Consider the following 23,609-nt stretch of genomic DNA (forward strand, 5'->3'; position numbering starts at 1 on the left):
CCCTCGGCCAGGCGACTTTAGGAGCGCGGGTTCTGATGAAGGAGATTTCTAGGGCTCCCTCCCTCTGGTATCTTCCATGGGCCTCCCCGGAGAACAGGAGCGCGCTAGCTAACACTTTGCTCTCCCCTCTGCTTGTGAGGAGTCTGGGGTGAGTTTGTTTCGAGGTCCAAGGACATCAGTACCAGAACGGACCACAGACACCATCCCATCCAACCCTCTCACTTCTAGGGTTGGAGAAACTGAGGCCCAGGGCAGGAGACATCTGAGAAAGAACATTGGATCATGAAACCAAAAAATTAAGGGACCTGGTGTTGCCCTGGGGCCCGAGAGCCCTCAGCCACCAAATTGAGGGGGTGGAGGAGGTGATGCCGGAAGATCCTTTACAGCTGAAAAGCTCAGAGGCTCAGCATCCTAGCGGGGCTCACCTGTAACGCATAGGGGGGTGGGGGGTGGGATTCAGGACACTCCAGTGCCCTTCCTTCCAGCCTTGTTAGGCCAAGATCCTCTTACTGCGTGCCTCCCAGCCACCCCCTACCCCCCCGCCGAACAGAAAAAGCCAACGCCACCTCTCAGGAGCACACTGCACAGGTGCCACCTCCTGTTCTTCCCCGGCCTTTGATTGATTAGAGGCGAGATAACATTCCAGGGGGCTGGTGGGGGGAGGCCCAGGAGGAGCAGATCCAGGCACCCAGCCCGCCACCCCCACCTGGTCTGGGCCTGTTCTCTCAGCTGTCTGCCCATCAAGGCTCCAGGCCCTCCTGCCCCCATCCCCGGGAATGCTAGGAATCCCCTCCCAAACTCTAGGCGAGCCTCCCCTTCCCCCAGGCATCCATCAGCTCCGGCCTTTCTGGAATGTGCTCCCTCCTGGCACCGCCAGGGCCAGGAGCAGGCAGCTAATCCTAGGCACATTCATCACTCCTGTGTGGCTTAGGAGGGACCCCGCAGCAGGCCAGAGGAGGCTCCTGCCCCGACCTGCCAAGCTGGCCAGGACGGATGGGCGGATCCAAGGACAGCCACAGCCCGGAGGGGCAGGAAGGTGGCCGAGCAGGACATGCCCAAAGACGGAGCAAGAAAGCGGTTCTCGGCATCTTGGCAAAGCCTCTGTATACTTCCAGAAATCTCAACATTCAGGAAGCGCGGCTTGTTTGATGGTGAAAAGGGTTGATGGATTTTACTGCTGTCGGGGAATAGATGCGGCGGGTCAAGGGAACAGCTCCAGGGCGAGACAGACAGCCGGCTCCAGAGAATGGCAAAGGCATTGTTGGCTCTTGCCACCGCATCCCGCAGCTGCCCACCAGGTGGGACAGTCCCCCGTCCCTCCCTGAGAAGCCTGCACGTCAGGGCTCCTGGCTTCACAGGGCCCAGTGCCCTCCACCTGCTCCACGTGCCAGACACTTGGGGTGTCGGTGTCCTCCCTCTGGCTCCCCACGGCCCCTTTCCCCGGCCCTCTGCCCTCTTCCCAGTGACCTGCCATTGTCCTAGTACCTGCGTGTCTTCCAAGCTGCATGAAAGCCCCATGATGAGAAGAACCACACAAACCTTATGAACAATGAGATAGCCCCAGACCTGCCATCTTCAGGCTCCTGTGTGACCCTTGCTGTTTACTGAACCTCTCTGAGCCTCCGCCTTCTTTTTTGTAAAATAGGGGTCAATAGGAGTAAGGACCGGCCATCAATAACATCCAAAAGTTTTATCCCAAGTATCCCATCCAGAAAGAAGTTTAGACATCAGCAGAAACAACTGAGTGTTTGCAACTCCTAAGCCATTAGGCGGCACCAGGCTTGTTTCTTCATCCAGTACCTGAGTATTGAACATCTCACATCTTCAGGCCTGTGGACCTCTTGAGGCTAAAGCATAGGGAAACTTATACCATTCAGTCTTCACCCTTGACATCTTTGCTTTAATTAATCAATTCAGTAGATGTTGCTGAGTATCTCTTGGTGTTGGACATTGTGCTGGGGATTTAGAACACTGCAGTGAGCCAGTTCCCTTACTCAAGGAGACAGATTCATGGACAGGCAGATATGGAACATGGAAATACCCTGCGAGGGGTGAGTGATGGGCACTGGATGGGGAAAGGCATGCAGGAGGGAGGTGTGTATGCAAGGAGGGCCTCCTGGAGGAAGGTGCATCTAGGGGAACTCTGTGGGATAAATAAGACTTGGCCAGGCAAATGTGAGCCAGTGAGAGCCAGTGAACACAGAGAGCCCCCGTACCCTCCACCGCTCAAGACACTGGGACAGAGCACCAGGCCCCATAGCAAGCCTGCTCCACACAAGCTGCATTTCCAGGGAGCGTTCCTGACCCTCTAGCCTAGAGAGAGCTCCATGGCAGGGAGACAACCCTCAACGTAAATCACCCAAACCCACAGAGGTCTCTCTCTGGGCTGGTCCAGCCTCCAGAGGAATGCAGGAAGGGTGGAGGGCACACAGCCTTCAGCTGGGGTAATTTTAGATGCATTGTCATGCCTGCCTCGGGCCACCTCTCGGCCAGGTCCTGCCTGAGCTGGGAAGGGCTCCTGGTCTCGAGACCTTGAGAGGATGTGGGTTTTGGAGGGAGGCCAGGCCAGCAGGATGGGAGGCCAGGCCCAGTCAGGGCCCTTCCTCAGTGGGGGCCGGACACGGGCAGGGGGTTTGCTACCTAAGTCCTTGCTCTTTGCAGGCACTAACTAATACATCCCTGGTCAATGTCGCTAACACTAAGGAGCCCCCACTGACTGATAAGGTGCCCCTAAAAGAAAAGCAGAACAGATAAAAGGCCACTTGTTTGGTTGTAGAGGAATCCTGATGCTGAGAAATAGGGGGACAGGCAAAAAAGCGGGAGAGGTGGGCATGGCTTGGTGCAGAGGCACAGCGGTCAGAGCATCTGCTGGCTTCCAGGCTTTCCCAGGTCCTGGCTGCAGGACTTGGACAAGTCACCAAACCTATCTGAGCCTCAGTTACCTCATCTTGAAATGAGCTCATTTTAGTAGGGGGAGATAAAGTAGCATCTATCTGCTAGGGTGTGAAAAAAATGGGCTTATCCATATAAAGGGATTGTCAGAATGTCACAGGATCAAAGTAAGTGCCCAATAAATGTTAGGATGATTGGTTTCTTATTAAAGAGCCAAATATCTGGATCTAGATTCCCAGCTCTGGTCGCAGTTCTAATCCCTTCCTCTCTCCTGGCCAGCATTTCACTATTTTAAAATGAAAGGTTTTGAATAAAATCGGAGGTTCCCCTCCAGAAACAGGGAGAGAAGGCATGCCCTTCAGGGTAGAGGGTGATTTCTCAGACTACAAAGTTTTAGGCTGTTCGGCCAACTCCTAGGGACACTGATATGCCCCTTTGGGGCACAGGCATCTGCAAGGAGTCATTGCACAATGACACAGAGAAAAACAAAAATGCTGGGGAATCTCCTAGGTGGCCTGGAGAGCCCCATGGGTGGGAGCGCTCAGAGGAAAGAAGATCAGACAGGGCGTTGTGAAAAACGGCACAGAGGTTCCTCAAAAAGTCAAAAATAGAACTACATATGATACAGCAATCTCGCCACGGGGTATACATCCAAAGGAAACAGAATCAGGATCTCAGTGAGATGTCTGCACTCCCGTGTTCATTGCAGTATTATTCACAAAAGCCAAAACATGGAAATAGCCTAAGTATCCATCAACAGATGAATGGATGAAGAAAACTGGTGCCTGTGTACACACACAATGGCATATTATTCAGTCATAAAAAAGAAGGAAATCCTGCCATTGGCAACAGCAGAGATGAACTCAGAGGTCATTAACGAAGTGAGATAAGCCAGACAGAGAAAGATAAATACTGTATGGTATCAGTTATATGTGGAATCTTAAAGAGCTGAGCCGAGTTCATAAAAACAGAGAGAAGAATGGTGGTTGCCAGGGACTGGAGGGTGGAGGTGGAGGGATAGAGAGAGATTGGTCAATATCTTCCAGTTTATTGAGTATATTGGGAGGGTCTAGTATGAGGACTGTAGTTGACCATGCTGTATTGTATACTTGGAATTTTAGGCCTAAGAGTTCTCATCACATATAGAACAGAGCCAACTACATGAGGTGATGGATGTGTTAGTTATCTTGATTTTTTGTGTGTGTTTTTTTTTAAAGATTTATTTACTTGAGAGAGACAGAGAGTGAGCAGGGAAGGACAGAGGAGGAAGGAGAGAGAATCTCAAGCAGACTCCATGCTAAGCTCAGAGCCCAGTGTGGGGCTTGATCCCAGGATCGTGAGATCATGACCTGAGCTGAAATCAAGAGTCAGATGCTTAACCAACTGAGCCACCCAGGTGCCCAGTGTTACTTATCTTGATAGTGGTAATCATTTATGATATATATGCATATCATAGCATCACACTGCACATTTTAAATATACACAAATAGGGGATCCCTGGGTGGCTCGGTGGTTTGGCGCCTGCCTTTGGCCTAGGGCACGATCTTGGAGTCCCAGGATCGAGTCCCACATCGGGCTCCCGGCATGGAGCCTGCTTCTCCCTCTGCCTGTGTCTCTGCCTCTCTCTCTCTCTCTCTCTCTCTCTCTGTCTATCATGAATAAATAAATAAATCTTTTAAACAAATAAATAAATATACACAGATAGATTTGTCAATCATCCTTCAGTAAAGCTGGAAAAAAATGAACATCCATGTCCTCATCCTGGAAAAAAAGACTGGACAGGAGAGAGGAGACTTGAGCTCTAAAATGTTCTGTGACTGTTTTGCAGAGTGGATCTCGACAAGTTCGTTTGCAAAGCCTCGGTGTTCTTATCTTTGAGTGGAAGGATAAAGCACCACCTCTCACAGTGAGATGATCATAGGTGATTGCACCCTGCAGAGCATTGCACAAGAGAGAGCTCACCCGGGCTCCAGGCCTCTGTAAAGACTGCCTCTTCTGTTGTTCCTCCATCTTTCTTCATCTTTATGACCCTGAAACAGTCTTAGAGTTCACTCAGGTGTCCTTTCCTCGGCAGTGCCTTTTCTGATTCCTGACCCTTGCAGTGGAAAGTCTCTCTTGAAGGTGCAGACTCTTCTGTGAATATGTAGACTCTTTTTATGTGTGGGAGGACCCCCCTTTCTGGATGCTGTCCTCTAACTCGTTCTTTTCAAACCCTGTCTTATGAATAGGCATTCAGACAGGGAGTTAGATGTTTCCTTACTAGGATATGTCTCTCCCGAGAGACATGTGCTCAGTCAGTCACCAGTAAGCACAAATATGGTTTAGGTAAGGAGGCAAATGGACTCCAGTTCTGAATAACGAGGAGTAAGTGAAGTCCACCCTGTTGCTCCCACTGAGTACAACTAAGAAACTTGGACAGAATTTATAGAAATATTATATTAGGAGACTCTAAAACTCCTCTCAGTAATAATAGATAGAATTAATAAACAGAAAATCAGCAAGAATATTGAAAAACTGAACCAGACCATCAATGAGGTGGATCTAAATGACATTTATAGAGCACTTCACCCAACAGCAGAATACAGATTCCTTTCCAGTGCACATGGAACATCTACCAAGATATAACCCACCCTGGGTCATTAAACAAGAACCTGAAGAAATTCAAGAGAACTAAAATTATGCTGATATGTTTTCTGATCATAACGAAATTCATTAGAAGTCAATCACAGAAAGATAACTGGAGAATCTCCAAACGCTTGTAAACAGTGTACTTCCAAATAATCAATGAGGAATGAGTCAGTGAGGAAGTATCAAGGGAGATTAGAAAATATTTTGAACTGACAATAATTAAAATGCAACATATCAAAATTTGTACTATGCAGCTAAACCAGTACTTAGAGGAAAACTTATAGCATTAAATGTTTACATGACAGAAAAAGAAAAATCTCAAATCGAAGATCCTAACCTCCACCTTAGGAAATGAAAAAAAGAAGAGCAAAATAAGCCCAGTGCAAGTAGAAGAAAGCATATGATGAACAAAAATCAACAGACTCCATGGATTTAAAACATAAAGTAATAAAAAAAAAAATCAGCCAAAACAAGCTGGGTCTTGAAAAGATCAACAAAGTTCATAGTCCTCTACAAAGACTGATAAAGGAAGTGAAAGAGAAGGCACAAACTATCAAAATCAGGAATAAAAAAGGGAAAAGCATTGGGATAGCAAAGACATGAGAAAGGTAACAAAGAAATAGTATGGATAACTCTAAACACATAAATTTGCCAACTTAGATGAAATGGATCAATACTTCAAAAAACACAAATTACAAAATTCACTCAAGATGAAATAAAAACCTGAAGAGCTCTATAACCCCTAGAGAAGTATATTTCATAGTTACAAGAAAGAACTTTTCAGGCTAGATAATTTAACTGTCAATTTCTACCAAATAGTTAAAGACAAAATGACATCAATTCTACAGCCTCTTCCAGAAAATCAGAGGAAACATGCTCCAACTGTTTTTTATGAAGCCAGCATTACCCCGAAATCAAAACCAGGAAAAGAAAATATTATAACAGAAAACGAGAGCTCAATATCTCTCATGATCACAGTTGCAAAAGTCCTCAACAAAATTTTACAAATGACAAAATTTACAAAATCTAGCAATGTTTTTAAAAAGAATATGCACAGGGGCAGCCAGGTGGCTCAGCGGTTTAGTGCCTGCCTTCAGCCCAGGGCCTGATCCTGGAGACCTGGGATCGAGTCCCATGTTGGGCTCCCTGCATGGAGCCTGCTTCTCCCTCTGCCTGTGTCTCTGCCTCTCTCTTTCTTTCTCTCTCTCTGTGTCTCTCAGAATAAATAAATAAAATCTTAAAAAAAAAAAAAAAAGAATATGCACAGCAACTAAAGGTACTTATTCAGAAAGGAAAGGCTGATTTGATACACAAATAATGATCAATGTAATCTACCATCTTAACATTTGAAAGAAGAAACACCCCATAATCATACCAATCGATGAAGAAAAAGTATTTGACAAAATTCAACATCCATTCATTTAAAAACACCTAGCAAATTAGAAATAGCAGGAAATTTCTTCAGTAAGTCCAAGGGCATCTGCCAAAAGCCTAAGGTAACACATTATTTAAATCTTAAAGGACAGGACCACAGCAGGCTACAATTGTGGAGAACACCTAGGGGAGGGGTGACATGTGGGTCATATACCATTATCTCCATGTCACAGTTAAGGAAATTGAACAGGTTGGACAGCTCAGGAAGCAGGAGGCCTCATGATGTCAGCGAGAGGGGATGCCCATGGGACAAGTGCTCCGACTGGGTCCCAGAGACCCTCAGAGAGGACTTGCCTCCTATGCCAAGGGCTTTACAGGCACTGTGTCATCCAATCCTTGTGACCACCCAGTGAGGATGGTATGACTAAGAGGAGCTATGACCTCCAATTTATAGACATGGAAATTGTGGCTTAGCATGATCAAATTGAGTGCTAAAGTCCTACTGCTGATACACGGCAGACCTGGGATTCGAGGTCCTGTCTGATCACTAAGGGCATGCTTACTCCCCCCACAAACTGGTTTCTAGACTGGCTACATATAGAATTCTCTGGAGGTCTTTTTAGAAATTTCATATCCAGAGGCTCATTCTCGAACTTCTAGAAGAGAACTTCCAGAAATGGGGCCCAGAAAGCTACACTCCCAAACCCCCAGGCGATTCCGAGGTGCCTGGAAGTTTTATAAAGACGCAAGGCATAGGGGCCACTGTCCTTGGGGCCACATTCCCTCTTGGCCAATTCATATCTACATTTCAAGATCAAAGCCTGGAACTGCTTTGTTGCTAGTCATGAATTAAAGGTCACATCAGCTTTGCCATGTAGGCCCGAGTCTGGGGTCAGAAGAACAAGTCCAGCATTTATTAGCTGTGCAAGTCATTTCATTCTCCCAGTCTTTGTTACTAGGTCTGTAAAAAAGCATGATAGCATCACTCTTACGTGGTTGTAAGGATCGAATATAATATAGATGTGAAGATCCTGTGTGTGATCTTCATAAGTTTAATTATTCATCACACATTTATCAAGCGCCTCACTACATTAGGCATTGTGTGAGCACTGGGGTACAGAGATGATCAAGACACACTCCTTCACCTCAGTCTCTTGGTGAGTGGACATCTGTCCTCCACAGAGTGATCCAGGAACCCAGGCTCCTTCCATCTTGTGACTCATTGTCAACACTGAGCCCCCAGGGTTGTCTGCATAGGGAAAGAGCATATAGGACTTTTGTTTCATTTGTTTTGTTTTGTTGTAATGGCCAGGACTGGGAGGATCACTGACATTCCATTGGCTAGAAGTCTGTCCTGTGGCACTGCCTAGCTGCAAGGGAGGCAGAGAAATACCTGGCTGTGTGCCCAAGAGAAGAGTAAGCGGTGACAGTCAGTCTCTGGGAGACGGGACTCGGGAGAGAGGCCATTCAGCCACTTCCTGCTAGTATCTTCTTGGCTCTCTCTAGTTCGGCATACATTGACTCACCCTTGGACACTTTTCAAATATCCTGGCACTCATTTATTTTGTTCTTATGGGGATCGGTATAATGAAATCAAGCCCAATGACATCGCAGGAAGACAACCTAATTTGCGTTTTCATACAGCTAGAAGAGGAAATAAATTGCCCCCAGCCAGAAAAGTAGTCTCTGATCAAACAGGTGCTTCTCTGAAGGGAGACTTCCCAGCACTCCAGGCGGCGAGGTTCCTGGGGGAGCTGAGGACAAAGCCAGTGAACTTCCTGGAGCAGATGGCCTCCTGCATACCCCAGCTGCCCCCATCTGTTCCCTCCCTCCTTTACTGCACATCTTTGTACCGGACAGGTCCAATGGGTACAAGTCTGAGAAGGGCACTACTGATCCACTGAGAAAGAGAGCAAATCCCTGCCCTCTACCTCCTCCCTCAAAGGGCTACTGTTGTCTTCTTTGATATGACCTAATTCAGCCACAGACAGGGAATATGGGGTGGAGCTGAGTCAAGCAGGTAACCAAAGATTAAGGAGATTACGAGATCGGAATTTTGAGTCACTGGAATCTGAATTTGCTCCCCAAATGTAAACCTCAGTTTCTTTATCCACAAAGTGGGTATAATACCTACCCCATTTATTATCATAAGGTTTAAATAAGAAACTATGTGAAGGCCTTTAGTACTGTTCCTACCGTGGCCTTCTCCTGCAAACACCGTGCTTATTCCTGTGTTCATTTCTTCATGTACTTATTAATTCACTCACTCATTTCTCAGCACAATTCCTGAGTATTGACCACGGGCTAGGCCATACGAGGAATAGTGGGGACTCACTCCCAGCATAGCAGGGGAACATACACCTAAAGCAATCATTACGACATGGAGTGATAAGTCTTGTATGGAGGGGGAGAGTACGATCTCTGCCTGGGAAGCAGAAGGAGAGGGGTCTTTTGATTACCTTTAAGCATGACTAGCCCACCAGGTAGGCAAGTCGCTAGCAGGGCATTCCTGGGGGAAAGAACATCAAGTGGAAAGACCCAGAAGCATTAAAAGTGCCTGGCATGTTTGAGAAACAGGGAAGAGTCCATTGTGGTGGGGACACAGACAGTGTGGGGAATGAGGCATAGGGGGAGTGTTCTGGGACTACAGGGAGCCACTTCACCAGGGACCACATGCTCCATCCTAGGGACTGAGGACCTGAGCTGAATCTACGAGCACCATGGAAAGATGTGAGGCAGGGGTGTGACAAGGTCAGATCTGGTTCTCAGTAGGTTCATCCTGCAGCCAGAGTAGACACCAGTGCCTAGAAGACAAGCCTGCAGACAAAGGACTCTTTAGGGGTCCATCATTTCAAGGATGACAGCCAAGGGACTGCCGTGACATTTGGGATGAAGAGGTACCGAGTAGGACTGTATCTCAAGCCAGAGCTATTTTTCCTGCAGCTGCCCACAAAAGTTTCAGCACCAGCTCCTTTGGGGGAAATAACTAGCAACTGAGAGACGCTACTCCATTAACATGCATCACCTGAGTCAGGCCCCATGATCTCCCTTGACGAAGACCACTGGCGAAGATGTACTCGGAATCCCAAAATGCTATTTGAATTTCACACCTTGTGCTTCTTCGTGAGACAGGCTCCTGCAGGAAAGCCATGAAGCAATACTTATAACCAAGACATAAGATCTCAGACTACAAATCGTCCTTGTCCGTGTGAATTTACCATTCCCAGGGTAATTCCACGGGGACGGGCCCAGGGTGCTGTGATGGGAATGATGGGTGGGAATGAATCCTCATCACACCGAGGGGTGCGGCGAACGGAGGTGTTGACGTCAAACCCAATCCCCCCATCAACCCTCTGCTCTCATGAGCTACTAGCCTCAGTCTCCAATTTTGAAAAATGGGGGCTTATAATACCTATTTCATGGCTCCATCTGGTCTTGCCTAGCCCTCGGCCTGATAGGTGGCAAATGCTCAGTGATGCTGGTGGCACCGTGACAATGGGCTCTCTTGGCCAGAAAGGGCTTTCTCTATGTGACTTGACCAGGGACGACCAGAGGGTGAGTAAACTGCTCCTCAGAGAAGACAGACACATGCGAGTAACCAACTTCTTTTGTGTCCATGTGCAAGAAGCCCTGTGGGTCAGAGGGTCCTTCCAAGCTCTCGGAGTGAGGCTAAGGGACAAGCCCAACTACGGGACTAGGCCTTTAAGGGACAGCATCTGCTAAGGGACAAGCCCACCAAAGCACTAGACCCCGGGAGAGAGCTGCCTCCTGCCTTCCCGCAGAAGTTTCCATCCAACACCCGCCTTCTGGGGGAGCGATGGCCCTCCTCCTTCTGGGAAACGAAAAAGCAGCCAGATGCAAGCTTTAAAAATAAACTCTGCAAGAGAAAGAAGAATATCATGTGTTTGCTCCCAAGCTGGTCTGAAATATTTGAAATGCGGAGAGACTCAAAACTGTCAGGAATCAGCAGAGCTCTTAGGTTTGTTTCAACATTTGGGGTGAGAAACAAAGGGATTCGAATCTGCTCTTTAAAGCTTCTGCACAGCATTTGGGATTGCCATAACAATAGGCATGTTTCTCCATCAAAGAGAAAGTCAGAGCAGGCTCCAGAAGACAGTAACAGGCGCCGATGATCTGGAACCACCAGGAAGTAGCTGAAATCACGCAGACAAGGCGGCTGTATCGTTCAAACAGTTATGAAGAGAGAATTTGCCCCGTGGTCAAATGAAAAGAGATTTGTGAAAACACACAGAACTCAGAGGTTTAGATCAAACACTCCAGAGCCAGACGGCTCAAGTCTGAAGCCCTCGCTCCACCACTTCTGTGTGACCTTGGGCAAGTGACTTCACCTCAGTGGGTCCCTGCAGGCTTCTACGAAATTAAGCGAGCAAATATTTGTAAAGCTTAACGTCTGGTTTATAGTAAGTGCTGGTAAAATAATAACAGTAAAATTAAACGCGGAAAACGTCCAGCATTTTCGAGGCATTGTCTTGCATTTTCTGGGTTCTTTGCCTTTCGGTCTTACCAAATGCTGAGCATAGATGAGCCTTGAGGATCTCTCAAGCCCACGGTGAAGGGGTGAAGGCGCTGTGCATGAGTCTCTAAGCTCGACCTTCATTCCTCCGGGTCCTACTCGATGATACAAGTTGCAGGAGGAGGGCTCCTGTTTTATTTTATTTTTTTAAAGATTTAAAAAAAAAATCTATTCCTTTTTTTTTTTTTTAATCTATTCCTGAGAGAGAGAGAGAGAGAGAGAGAGAGAAAGAGAGAGACAGGCAGAGGGAGAAGGAGGCTCCATGCGGGGAGCCTGACATGGAACTTGATCCCGGGACTCCAGGATCGCGCCCTGGGCCAAAGGCAGGCCCTAAACCGCTGAGCCACCCAGGGATCCCCAGGCTCCTGTTTTAGAATGGAGATTTGTCCCTCACTGAAAGGTTCTCATCAAGCAGGTTTTATAATCAGACAAGCTCAAGAAGCGCTAATTCAAACCAAATTCCTTCCCAATTAAGAGGAGTAAGAGGTTTGACTGGCTCCTTTCTTCAGTGCCAGGATTTTATCTGTCCCTTCTCCCCTCCAGGTGTCCAATACAAAAGAGAAGGCATTTTCCTTCACAACACCTCCCTTAGGAGATGCAGGGCAGGGGGTCCTGGGGGAATCAAAAGAGCCCCACCCTGGGGTTTTCAGCCCACCCCAGAGATAAAACCTCCTCGTACCATTGCAGCTGCACATGGGAGAGGCTTCAATTCGTCCCAAATAGTTGGGGCAGGAAAGAATAGGGGAGGGGAAAGATATTGACGAGCTCAGGTAAGAACCTTTTGAGTTTTGTTGTTGTTGTTGTTTGAAGGTTTATTTGTTTTGAGAGACAGCGTAAGCTAGGGGAGGGGCAGAAGGAGAGGGAGAGAATCCCAGGCTCCATTGAGTGTGAAGCCTGACGTGGGGCTCGATCTCACGACCCTGAGATCACCACCAGAGCCGAAACCAAGAGCTGGATGCTCAGCCCACTAAGCCACCCAGGTACCCCAGCTTTTTGGGTTTTAAATGTATTTTTAAAGACATTCTCAAAAGGAAGATGCAAGTCTGGGCCACACATGGTTGGGAAAGATAGAGATTTGGGGGGCTTTGGAGTGCTGAACTGCACCAGATACAGGCCAGCCTCCAGAGATGTAACTGGGCTATTTGGAGACATGTGACCTGGCCACCTCCCTCCCCCCTCATCTCTAGTCCCCTGACCATGACAGTTTCCCATCTATAAAATGGAGACCACGATCATGCCCATCGTACAATGACACACATATAGAGTCACACATATGACTCTCTAACCACCCTGCAGGGCCTAGCTGCAGATGCTGGAAGATGAAAATCATATTGAGAATGAGGTCACGGTCACTTGGCACTTGGAACACATGAGGCACTTGGAACCAGGCCACGTGGACAGGCCGGCCACTCAAATAGACAGAGAGACTGTGTCCCTCCTGCACAATAAGAAAGGGACCGTGTGGGGGAAGTAACCTAGTCCCTGGGGACAGCTGAGCTGGGCTTCCTGTCCAGAAACCAGAGATGATGGGCAGCTGGCAGGTCTCCCAAGCGGTGTGGGACCTGGCACAGCGGTTTATTTATACAAATTACACAGAAACCCTGCATCATGAGACTAGGGCTCATGTCTTATTTTCTTTCTGCCCTTTTGGAGAAGCCAAGGTGAACTCAGTCCAGTCTCTTCATTCATTCATTCATTCATTCATGCATGCATTCATTCCCCAACTGAGCACCTGCTACATTAACAGGCACCCCATGGGTGTAAAGGAATAAATATCAGCCTGACCGTCGAATGGAGAGAGCCGAACACAAACATGTGACCCAGGATAGTAAAGTAAAAGTGCATCTGTCAGGGGAGGGGTTTGCAAAGTGCTCTGAAGGTGGGGGCCAAGAGCTGCCTGCAGCGAGAGGCATCTAAACTAGGCTGACAGAGCAGAAAAGTGGAGGAAAGAGGTTCCAGGCAGAGGAAACAAGCTGATCAAAGACAGGACAATGAGAGATGATGGGTGGGGTGGGAACTGTCGAAGCCCAGTGGGACCCAGGGAATGCTTGGGGTGGGGGGCGGTGTCAGGGATTGGAATATAAAGCTGCTAAGGGCTGCTGCCAGGCGAAGCCCCGCCCCTCCCAGAGCTGGGCCTTCGAAGGGACAGCTTCCCACATTGGCTTCCTCAAATGGCGAAGAAGCTCTGCGCTGGTTTTCATTTCCACAGGCGACTCTCTCCTGGTCCCTGGTGTCTTCCTCCTCCAGCCCCGACCAGGGTCTGACTGACAACCGCCCAGAGGGGCACTTGGTGGCTCTGCGCACCTGGGCTCAGGTCCCGCTCCAAGGGACCCTGGTCAAGTCACTTTCCTCCACGTCACCAAGTTTTTGCATTTGTGAAATAGAAACAGCAGCGTACACACTATCCTGGGAAGTTCAAATGCAAGGATGAGTCTGAAGCACATTATAAACTGTAGAGTGCTGTACGGCTGTGAGGAACCACAACAGAGATGATGGTGGTTCTCTCTAACCACCCTGCAGGGCCTAGCACACCAGAGATGAGAGACAGCCCTGTCCTCGGGGGACACAGGCCAGCCAAGCAGGGACCACAGGGCTGCATGGCAAGCGCCCCCCAGAGACTCCCCAGAACCAGGTCTTGGGTGGTGGGATGATACAGGGTTCGTGGAGGAGGTGGCACTTACTAAGCTGGTCTCCGAGGACTCTGGAGAACTGGGGCAGGGTGGCCCTGGCAGGGGACAATCACAGCAGGTCGCCCAAGGCTGCACAACCCAAGGAGAACCTAGGGAGTCGGCCTGGAGGGTGAGTCTGAGGGGCATCAGTTTGCCAATCTGGGCAGCTGGAGCTCTTACCTCCAGGCAAGCAGGGAGGGCTGGAAAGTGACACTTTGGTGCTTTCAGAGCACAGCGTCCCAGGGGGCACCTACGTGCCCCTCAGCCCTCAGGTGTGCCCACGCTTGCAGTGGGGTACCTCCACCCACAACACCTTTGAGAAGCGCTGAGCTGGGAGGTGCCTCCGGCAGGGGAACTCCTTCCTCCTTGGCACCTACAGGTGTTTGTGGGTGTTTGATAAGTGTTGATGGAATGAATAACGCCGGGAAGGCTTGTGGGCAGCCCCAGTTCAGCCCTGCGGGGGTCACCCGGGTGCACACGAACCAAGCAGGCTCAACTCCGGCCGAGCAAAGTCTGCGCCGGGCTTTCAACCCCATGCATCGTCTTGTTGGGCTCCGGATTGCATTTCTCTCCTACCCCGGCTCCACGCCCCTCCGGAGCCTTCCAGAGCCTGGATCCCTGTGGACCCACTGCCAACCCCACAGGTCAGCCCCCGACGCCTCATCCCAGCTGTTGACCTGCTGCCAAACCACAGCCGCCGGCACTTGTCACCAGGCTGGACGAGCGACCTGGCTCTGTTCCCAGGCTGCACGGCTGGGAAAGGATGAGTCAGCAGTGTCCTGTCTCCGTGGCTTGAGGTGGAGCGTGACCCAAGGGCCACAAGAAATAAATTACTTCATTAGGGACCCGAGGATGGTCCCAGCAGGGAACTCCGTCCAACCTCAGAGTGTGGGGGCCCGGAAAACCTCACCGTCTTCCTGCTCACACCCCCTCGTGTAGCTCAGGCCCTGGAGCCAAGTTAACGGCCCTCTGGGCTTCAACTCTCCCATCTGTGAAATGGGGGCAATCCCAGCCCTTCCCCGAGAGGGTTGTGGGGAGAATCAAACGCGTTAACTCACGTGAAGCGCATGTGGCACGTCGTCGTAACACCTGGCAAATGTTAGCTGATGTCACTGTCGCCGGGATCGGGCGAGAGTCAGGCTCTACTGGGGCCGCCAACCCGAACACGGAGCTCTCGGGTGACTCTCCCTGGGGTACAGACCAAAAACAAGGACTCCCTCCCCCCGACGGGGGTTCCTAGCCCGATCCCTCCTCCTGCTGGCCCTCTTCGACTCCCCACGAAGGCCCTCGGCTTCCTTCAAAACTTCTCCAAAGGCAGCGCCCCCGTGTCCCCGTGTCCCCGTGTGTCTTTACTGCCCTGGTCCCTATCTTGTCGTGACTTGCTGGTTTGTCGGCCCGTCTCCCGAGCGCTGAAAGCACCGTTCCGAGTGTGTCGCTGTGGTGTCATCCGTGACTGTCGCGGGCCCGCCCTCCATCCATTGATCACAGTCCCTCGGACCCAGCCCCGCATCCCTTTCCTGCCCTCCGGAGGCAAGGGAAGGACCCAGTCCCTCTGCAGACAGAGTGGCCTCCAGCCAGAGCCGAGGGCCAAGCGCTGAGCTCACCCGGGGTGAACGGAGCTATGACGATGCCCAAGAACTGACCGGGAGGCTCAGAGAGCAGGGGCAGGTCTGAAAGGACAGGAAGAAGGCTGATAGAAGGCCCGGGTCCTGGTCCGGGTCCTGGTCCCACCCTGACACTGGCTCCTGAGTGAGTGTGACCTTTGACAGAAGCCGCTCCCTCTGGACCGCCTCCCCCCTTATGTGTTGGGCGTGATACCTGAGGCCCTGTCTCACCCACAAATGCTGTCACCCCTCAAATGACTGCTACCCACAGCCCTCCCTGCACCCCGCCCGCCCCACGGGTTAGGACACCGCAGGTCCCTCTCTCCCCATCACTGGGGTGACTGACTACATCACACAGCTATGTTGCAAACCCCCCCCCACCCCCACCCAGGTGATTCCCTGATGCCGCGGGGGCTGAGAAGCACACATCTGACCGAGGAAGGGTGATTCAGACTGCTCTAAACCTTTCCAGCAAGCTGTTTCACCTTTCCTGGACATACATCTTGTCTCTCCAGCTAGTCTACAAGTCCCAGGAGAGAAGAAGCCAGGTCTCATGACTCTCGTGTCCCCCAGTGCTCTGAACTCAGAGCCTGACATTTAGGAAAAGCTTAGTAAATATTGGCTCATCACTAATTGATTGATGTCACTCACATTTTCTCACTCTCACCCCACATCTCTAAAGCACTGAATAAAGTCTAAGAATTCTGGATTCTACTCCAAAGATGGGTAGGAAGCCCTTCCTCTCTATTCAAGAGCCCAAGTTAGGACCATGAGAGATCCAGAGGGTCTCACGAGTGGGACTAGAGTCCCTCCTCCCAGCCCCGCCTGGAGGGATGTTCACTCATCCTGCCCACGCTGCCATTTATCTCTCTCTTGCCGAGACTCACAGTCAACACCGCTAGACAGCTGCCAGGATGATTGTCGGCACCAGACATTTGATTATTCCCTGCGTGACTCTGTTCATGACGCCAACGACAGCAGCCTCGCCACCCCTCGGCTTGGTCTTCCTTTTGTCCTCACTCAGACCTGCCCAGGAACCCTTCATCAGGGTTTGGCCTCCTCCCGTGTGATGGACCACAGCCAAGTCTCAAGGAGAAAGAATACCAGAGGGCGCTGAACACCTTACGATTGTACAGTTCTAAAACAACAGTGGATATATTTATATTTTCAAAATATATGGTGTTTGGAAAAGGGAGTTAAAAAAAAAAAACCTACACCTTGTTTACCTAAGAGGTCATAAGTGTAGAATCTAAATGTGAGCAAACTGGTCTTCCAGGAACACATCGAGCTTGCTCCTACCTCAGGGCCTTTGCACTTGCTGCCCTCATCACTCAAGATGCTTTTTCTTCCTACAGCCACATGGCTTACATCCTATTAGATTTCTATGCCAATATCCCCTCAGTAGAGACAGTCCCCATGTCCACACTACACAGTAGAGTCCCCTTGTAGCTCGGAGACAGTCCCTACCCCTCTCATCCTGCCTTGTTTTCCCCCTCTGACATGCCATCTATGTGTTTAGTATTGTTTTTCTCCTCTTTTTTTTTGTCAGTTTGTGAACTTCTATGGCCCCCAGTGCTGAGCACAGCGCTCAGCTAAGGAGAGGCACTCAACACATAGTAGCGCAGGAGTTCATTAATAAGGAACAATTTGGGGACCTAGGACATTGGACTAAGTCACTACAGTGTTTAATCTCAAGTACTTTGTTCAGTGCTGAGCCCTTGCTCAAACACCCCGCCTCAGGCTTTCTGTCTGTGAAATGTGAGCTTTCTCCAGTCTGACTGACACCACAGCATGAGAGGAGTAAGTAAGGTAAAATGTAAAAAAAAAAAAAAAAAAAGACTGTGCGAGTAAAGCAGGCTGCCCATGAGAAATGGTGCTGTCACAGTGATTAAATATTTTTAATATGGGACTCAAGGGGGACCTTAGAATCCACGCCAAGACCCCCCAGATTAGGAAGGCCCAGAGAGGGGCACCGACTCCCCCAGACTCACAAAGCCTGCCCTGGCAACTCCTCCTTGACGCTCCCGAGATTGGTGGGGCTCCCAGGCCGTGACAGCACGTCAGCCTTGACCAGAACCTTTCGGGTAATAATTTCCCCACCACCGGGAGCGGCGAGCGCACCCGGCCAAACCCCGACAGGTCCTCCTAGGCCTGCAGGTCAGCACCGAAGACAAGCAAGCTCAGGGCACAGATTGTTCTCTAATTCCCTTTATTCCAAGAAGCAGATCATGGACCGGACGGAGCCCTGTCCAGTTTCCACCTCTCATAAAGAATTACAAGGGGGTGCTATCACCCAGGACTTTTCTCATGGAGTCTGTCCCTGCAGCGAACGTGCCCGCTTACTGCCCTGGAAAGTCCAAGCTCCTGGGTGTCGATTTTCTCTTTGTCTCCCACCACCCTATGCTTACATGTCCTGAAGCCACCTTGCTCCCCTTGGATCCTGTACAGGGTTGAATGGTGCCCCCCCCCATGTCACCTACGCCACCGAAAGTCATATCTTTCCCAGACCCTCAGACTGGGACCTGACTTAGAAATAAGGTTGTTGTGGAATATAATTAGTTAAATTAATGCTGGAGTGGGGCAGGCTCTAATCCTCTATGACTGGCGTCCTTGTGAAAAGAGGCCAAGACGCAGGACACGGTCACACAGGGAAGAAGGCCATGTGACGGTGAAGGAAGAGATCGAAGACTCTACAAGCCAAGGAATGCCGACGATCGCTGGCAACACCAGAAGCTAAGAGGAAGGCAGGGGACAGCATCTCCCCTCGGGCCTCCAGAGAGATCATGGCCCTGCCAACAAACTGATCTTGGACTTCTGGTCTCCAGGCCTGTGAGACAACACATTTCTGTTGTTTTCAGCCACTCCAGTTTGTGGTATTTTGTTAGGGCAGCCACGCTAGATGGGCCCCTGCACGACCTCGCCCTCTCAGCTTCCAGCCTATCCTCTCTGCTCTCTGCAACTCTGGGAACCACGTTGTCAAGTCCAGCCCAAACCTTCCCCCTCAAGACGTTTCTCCTATCACTTGCTGGCCATGCTCTCTCCTGAGAAGTACTGACTCCTCGGCACCAAGTCCGGGAAATGAAAGACCTTTCAAGGCTCGCTTCTTCTTCCTTTTTTTTATTTTTAAAATTTTTATTTATTTATCCATGAAAGACACATAGAGAGAGGCAGAGACACAGGCAGAGGGAGAAGCAGGCTCAATGCAGGGACCCCAATGCAGGACTCGATCCCAGGACCCTGGGGATCACGACCTGAGCCAAAGGCAGATGCTCAACCACTGAGCCACACAGGCGTCCCTCAAAGCTCACTTCTTGCCCAGGATGTTCCTATTAGTCTGGCCCCAGGGCTCTGGGCCCTCAGTGATGGTGCAAATGGTAGAGCAAAGCATCTCACATTTATACCCACTGACGACTCTCACCAGCTGCTTGGTCAGGGGACAGAGAGGACTCTGCTCAGGGATGGTGAGCTGGAGGCGGGACAAGGTGGTGTTGTACTGGGCACTGGCAAGGGGATGAGGTGGTGTCAGGACTCAGCTCTGTCACCCCTAAGCTATGCAGGCTTGAGCCAGTCACACCCCTTCCCACCTCAGTCTCCCCATCCCTTCAAGAGGGAGCTGTGCCAGCTGCACCCCACTCACGGGTGCCTTTTGCCACAGATGGCCAACATGGATGGAAAAGAAGCTTCTTCTCTTCACGATGTGCTAACCCCAGAGCAGGACGGCGCAGAGCAGGACGGAGAAGTTGTCGTGGCCTCCAAATCTCGAGACAGGAGGCCAAGAGACCCCAGAGACAAAGCCAGGAAAGACAGGATCAGTAGGCACCTTTTTTGGTGAATCTAGTTTCTGTGCAAACTGTGGGGAGAAGGGGACCCCTGCTTCTTAATGGAGCAGGTGTTTACCGTGGGTTTGGGTTCAGACCTGGAGTAGCTTACTAAAATAATCCCACATACAAAATTCTCATCACCTCCCACTACCCCCCCCACCCCAAGATTTCTGTCTTCTCACAGAGGATGAGGCTGAGAGGGTTCTAGAAAGAGAGAATCAAAAGCAGGAGAGGTGGGGGTGGGGCAAAGACAGAGGGAGGGGGAGAGAAGCTATGGGAGCGTGTGGCTGGGAAGGCCAGAGAGAAGTTGGTAGAAGGACGGGAAACACAGCCCTCCTCGGGGTCTTCAGTGTCTTCCCTCTCACAGCCCCCTCCTGCGTCTTCCCAGACTCCCTCCACCCTTCTGTTAGGAGCTGGGCTGCCTCCTTCACCCTCGCGATTCATGTGGTGAAGCCCTAAGACCCAGGAGCTCAGGATGTGACTGCCTTTGGAGACAAGGTCTTTAAAGAGGTGACTGAGATAACACGAGGCTGTTAGGGTGCATCCTGGCCCATCCTACTGGTGTCCTTATATGAAGAGGAAATGTGGACACGGACATGTGTGGACGTGGCGGGAAGAGGGCCATCTCCAAGTGAAGGAGAGGGGCCTCGGCAGAGGCCCATCCCGCAGACACCTTGACCTCAGGCTTCCAGCCCCCAGGACCATGACAAAATGTGTTTCTTTGTTCCAGCCGCCCCAGCAAGCTAATACACTTCCTGCCTTGCTGCCCTCGCTCCTAGCCCCATACCACCATGTCACCACCGCCACCACCACAGCTGTCCCACCTGCCCCACTGCAGCCGCCCCCGACTCCTGTGGCCCCAGAGCTAGAGGGCTTCCTAGGAGCCCGCAGACTTGGTTCAGGGCCAAGCAAGCTGCGGAGTCTCTGGGTAGCGGTGAGAAATCCACTTGTCCCTCTCCAGGCCTCTTCTGTCCTCAAAACTGAGCAAAGTGTCACCTGGCTTCCATGAGGGTTACATTTAAATCAGACAGGATAGCGATTTTCTGGGTAGGAACACCCGGAATTACCAAGCGCACTCACACAAGTGAACAACACACAGATATGCATGTTTTTGGACAACAAATGTGGTATTTCAAGAATTGGAACCGAAAGCTCAGATTCTAAACATTTTGGACTGAGTTCTAGGTTAGTTCCCTTCAGATTCAGACATCGTGAAATTTCCAGCCCCTTGCAACACTGTGGGGACATGTGAGACTCAATACGTCGTGAGCCCCGTTAGTGCCTCACCGAGGAAAGCAAATGGAATGAACATATGTTGAGCATCCTCTCTGGGCCACACATAGTCGCATAAATCATCTCAATTGACTGACTACAGACCGGGGGTGGGTGGGGAGCCAACGTGATGCCCATTTATGGATGAGAAAACAGAGCTAGATCTGATTCAGGGTCTTGCCCAAGACTACAGGCTAGTAACGGTCGACCCAAGATCGAAGCTCGTGCCAGTCTAGCTCATGATCCATATTCTTCCTACGACGTCGTGGTATCAGGCACCGTGCTAGGCACTCCTGGTATCAAAAGCAGAGGTTCTCGAATGGGAATGGGGGTGGGGAGCTTGATTCTCGATTCCTGGAGGACATTTGGCAGTGTCTGGAGACATATTATCACAATGTGTGTTTTGAGGAGGGGCCAGGGATGCCTCGAAACAGCCTGCCAGGCCCAGGACAGCCCCCACGACAAAAAAAAAATGTCAGAGTTTAGAAATTCTGTATTAAGGTAATAGCAATAATAACTTTCCTGTAAAGACGGTGGCTGAATCAGGCATATAGAGTAGACGCCCTGACATACATCATGCCCTGGAAGACCCACAACAAACCTAAAAGGAGTTTAGGATGGTTTTCAAGTGGAGGAGACTGAGTCTCAGGCACAGTAAGTAGGTTGCCCGAGATAAAAGAACCAGGTTTCAAACCTCACCTGTCTGAGGCCAAAGCCCAGGCTCCTCTATATACCGTGGTGCTTCCTCAAGGCAGAGAGAGAAATGAGGCCTTCCTCGGAGGGTCCCAGCTAGAGAGACCCCCGGAAGACCACGCTCTCAGGAGGACACGGCTGAGAACCAGGGGCAAAGAAGACGGGGTGTCTTTACAGAAGGCGTCCCAAGGGGCCACGGTACTAATCCCAGGGGCTCCAAGAACCTTCTCCAGCTTCGTTGGGCAGCCAGCATCCACGCATCTTGTCCCCACTCTGCTTCCATAATGAGTGGCCTTTACCTTGGCCTTGCACTTGACGAGGGGCGTGGGATTTCTAAGTTGTCATGTGGCTCTGCACACGGCCTTGCGACTTCTCGAAATCATGCGTGATTGGAGGCTGCACACAATAAAACGTATTTTTTTAATTTGCATTGCATGGCTTCATTTCCTACAGGACGCCAGGCAGGGTAGTATTCTGGAAGGCGGTGCAGGGACCAAACGCACTGCGTGATCTTAAGTAAATCCCTCCCTCCTCTTTGAACCCGGGTTTGCTCATCTGTAACACGAGACCGGGAGATGAAATGGTCTGTCGGGTTCTCCCCTCGGGGACATTTCCCAAGTCTATCTTTCTGTAAGCTCCACAGGTTATCGCTGCAAAGAGGGATCTGAGCCTGTGGCTTTGGGGAATTCTAAGTTTCTGGTTTCCAGTCCAAAAATAAACAGGCGTCCGAGTTCAAAGAGCGGTGCCTCCCACGGGGAGAGCTCACTCGACAGCGAGAGGCCTGTCCAGGGATGGTCTCAATGAGCCGAGTGTGAAGGCGATCGGGCCACGTGAAACGCCTGGAAGCATACAACTTGGCCAGTGAGAGGGAATCGCTCCAGGAGCTGCGGCTGAGGCTTTAGCAAACCCAAAACCCTTGGCCACTTAGCCAGACCCTGAGTCCCCAATCTCTACTTTTGCAGCCTGGTGCAGGGCCAGAGTGAAACACGATCCCCCTCGGCTCCCCGCTCCCTCCTGGTTAGACTGGCGGAGGGTGACTCCTAGGCTACTCTTAGTGTCCTGGCACAATTATTAACAGCATCCTCCCTCACCCTCAAGAGTCCTAGGTAAGTTAGATAGCCCGCAAGATAAATTATATGGTCACCCTACCCAGAAGGGGTTAGTGCCACGGAATATGGAATCAGGGAACCCAGGCCTTTTGCTTCACAGCTCGGTAAAGCCACCTTCGGCTAACCTTATACGAAAGGGAGGCAGAGAAGTCCGAAATCACAGAGCATTGAACTTGTATCTCGGGCCACCTCCGGACTCCTCGGCATAGACTTCAAAGCTATGACCGCCCTGGCTAATCTCTTCTATTACCCTCCTTTCCCTAACCCCATGCAACCCTGGTCAGAGAAGTGCTACCCTGGTCCTGTTTTAGAACAGACAAGGAAACAGGATGGTGAATGACCGGAGAGACACCAGGAAAGCGCTGTGCCCTGGGAACCCCCAGGTGCGCTGTAAGAAGTAGTTGTTGGGAATCATTCCCTTCTTAGGAGGTTGCCCAGCCTGGGATATCAGGAAGATGCAGCAGCTGAAATGAGCCCATATTCAAACTAGACAATTCACAAACGAGGTCCTGTTCTCCTTATGGACAAGAGCACAGCTGCGAGGGTCCCCGGCTGATGAGCGCCAGCAAGCCAACCAGAGGGTCTCTCGTGGGCTCAGCGTTCTATGATTTGATTAGTGCTCGGACAAGGAAGTGGGTGGTAGGCTGGTCCAATACGTGGAGGAAGCACCCTGGGTGCTAATCTTGGGTGACAGTGCAGTTAGGGTCTGCAGGATGATCCACAGTGCCTGGGTGATGGGCCTCACTTAGCAGAACTCAACAAAGCCGCTAGAAATGTGGAACCTAGTTCCTCGGTCCAGACTAAGGACCCAAGGAGAAGCTGTAGGGCGAAGACGGAGGAGCTGCATCAGTGCAAGGCCAACGTCGCTGAAGAAGAATGAGGTGACTCTGAGTCAGCTAAGACAAGTAAGTGCTGCATTGAGTGAGTTATCATGCCCGGAATAAGGGATAAGATGGCCCCGGCCCACAGCAGGCTCTGGACTGCTCCAACCTGATAAGGGACCCAAAGGTCAG

At 50.6% G+C, this 23,609-nt stretch overlaps 1 pseudogene; it reads left to right on the plus strand.

The window, feature by feature from the left end:
* Positions 1-19,365: 19,365 nt before the first annotated feature.
* Positions 19,366-23,609, plus strand: part of LOC121491893 — a 46,833-nt pseudogene continuing 42,589 nt past the window's right edge.

Source organism: Vulpes lagopus, chromosome 5 (assembly GCF_018345385.1).
Source record: "Vulpes lagopus strain Blue_001 chromosome 5, ASM1834538v1, whole genome shotgun sequence".
In the NCBI taxonomy this organism is placed as follows: Eukaryota; Metazoa; Chordata; class Mammalia; order Carnivora; family Canidae; genus Vulpes; species Vulpes lagopus.